At 58.0% G+C, this 2500-nt stretch overlaps 1 non-coding gene across 1 annotated transcript in view; it reads right to left on the bottom strand.

The window, feature by feature from the left end:
* The window catches only part of LOC124774150, a 1909-nt gene extending 1219 nt beyond the window's left edge, over positions 1-690 (bottom strand). The window contains exon 1 of the ribosomal RNA XR_007015143.1: positions 1-690. This exon is cut by the window's left edge and continues 1219 nt beyond it. This is a non-coding gene — a ribosomal RNA (small subunit ribosomal RNA).
* Positions 691-2500: the final 1810 nt, after the last annotated feature.

The raw sequence follows: 2500 nt of genomic DNA on the forward strand, positions 1-2500 counted from the left end.
ACCGACGGGCGGTGAACCAACAGCGTGGGACACAAATCCAACTACGAGCTTTTTAACCGCAACAACTTTAATATACGCTATTGGAGCTGGAATTACCGCGGCTGCTGGCACCAGACTTGCCCTCCAATAGATACTCGTTAAAGGATTTAAAGTGTACTCATTCCGATTACGGGGCCTCGGATGAGTCCCGTATCGTTATTTTTCGTCACTACCTCCCCGTGCCGGGAGTGGGTAATTTGCGCGCCTGCTGCCTTCCTTGGATGTGGTAGCCGTTTCTCAGGCTCCCTCTCCGGAATCGAACCCTGATTCCCCGTTACCCGTTACAACCATGGTAGGCGCAGAACCTACCATCGACAGTTGATAAGGCAGACATTTGAAAGATGCGTCGCCGGTACGAGGACCGTGCGATCAGCCCAAAGTTATTCAGAGTCACCAAGGCAAACGGACCGGACGAGCCGACCGATTGGTTTTGATCTAATAAAAGCGTCCCTTCCATCTCTGGTCGGGACTCTGTTTGCATGTATTAGCTCTAGAATTACCACAGTTATCCAAGTAACGTGGGTACGATCTAAGGAACCATAACTGATTTAATGAGCCATTCGCGGTTTCACCTTAATGCGGCTTGTACTGAGACATGCATGGCTTAATCTTTGAGACAAGCATATGACTACTGGCAGGATCAACCAGGGAGCTGCGTCAACTAGAGCTGAGCAGCCGGCCGCCCGGGAGTGTGTCCCGGGGGCCCGCGCGAACACGCAAGCGTCCGCTCAATCATTCTGCAAACAGGAGGAGGCTGAGCTCCCCTGCACAATACACCTCGAAACCCTCTCAGGTCCCGGCGGCGCGCAGCGCCGTCCCAAGTACTTGGTCGGGTTCGAGAGAGGCGCAATCGCCCGGAGTTAGGCGAGTAGACGCTTTCGGTGCGACCACCCGTGCTCCCAACTGAGCTTGCCGCTGCCGACAGAGGCCCGGGAGCGTGCTGTCGTGGCATTGCCGGCGGGAGACAACACGCGCCACCTACGGTGACCGGCAGCTCCAACGCCAGCGCCACAGAAGGACAAAAGCCCCACTTGGGTGCCGAAGCGAACTCTCCCAGCACAGCGCACGCGCCAACACATCCGCACAGCTGCGATACAAACCACCAGCGAGAACCGCTGGGGCGACCGAGCAGCAGACGGCGTCGCGGCGCCGAGCGCCGGGCGGCGGCGCATCCTCAACGCACACAGTCCTCAATCGGACCAGCACACTGAAGATGTCCACCGCGCTTCGCACCGGGCCCGCGAGGACCTACTTTGGCCGCACGGCGCCGCGCGCAGGGTGCGCCGGCGCGCAGCTGCGACGCCTGCCGCGTCCGTCGGCCGGCGCGCCTGCCACTGGCCGCCCCCACCAGCCGGCTGTAGCGCGTGCGCCCACGCACCGCGCGGCCAGCACGCCGGGAGGCGCCCCCTCACCGGCCGGGGACGGTCCCACCCAGCCACCGCCGCGTATCGCTTCACACCCAGATGCCGTTCAGTTTCGTCGGCATGGTGGGTATCGCTGGAACAACCGGTTAGTACCTCAACCTACCGTCGCCATCACCGATTCACCCCTAGCGAGAACAACCGCACCACAACGGGTTACCATTTGTTCATTTGCGTAACTTCACCAGAAAACGTATGCGTCCATCGCCATTTGCAACTTCCACGATTATTGCATGCCTGTGTCAGGTGTCACACCACACTACGTCTGCCCACATACACGCAACAAAATGTGCACGCCTAGACAATACGTGGAAGGTGGCCCCCGTACGTATGCGATGTCCATTGCTCGAACGACTGTCAACCGGCCTCTGTAGCATGTCGCAGATATGGAACGCGGTGCACCATGCTATCACGGTGTGTGAGGAGAGACGACTAGGTCCGAATACATCAACAGACAGCTCATGCTGATCGCCATCCACGGCGTCCGTTCCTCCCACACGTCTCTATGGCGTACCACACTGCAATCCAGCTGTCATAGGGAGACGACACGTAGCTGCGTGCACAATATTTGCACTGTATGGTCCGCCGTTTTTGGGCGCAGTCGTTGTACGGTCACACATGTGCCACGATGTATCATTCAGTACATAAGGACGAATGTGCAGTACAGATTGTGGTTTACGCGTACGACATCAGCGGACAGTTGACACAGGCCGCACCACAACGTAGCCTGAGTACGTCGCATGCGAAGGGCATTGAACATGCAAACTTCTCACCAACCAGCTTGCGAAGGCAGGGGGCAAGGTGGGGACGTGGGGAGGTGTGGGGGGGGGGGGGGCGCGGCATGTACGTCCTGCTGCCATCCACATTACAGTGTACAGCAGGAGCATGTGGAAAGTCAGCAAGACTTGCAAGGTGTTTAACATGAAGCGATACACAGGGGAGCGGGCAGTGCGAGTAGCGAACTATATTGCGAGGGTTGCGGGTGGGCAACACTACACTAATTGAACGAGTCGTATAACAATTACAGAGCAGGTTTAGGC

This window comes from Schistocerca piceifrons, unplaced genomic scaffold (genome assembly GCF_021461385.2).
Source record: "Schistocerca piceifrons isolate TAMUIC-IGC-003096 unplaced genomic scaffold, iqSchPice1.1 HiC_scaffold_961, whole genome shotgun sequence".
Lineage (NCBI taxonomy): Eukaryota > Metazoa > Arthropoda > Insecta > Orthoptera > Acrididae > Schistocerca > Schistocerca piceifrons.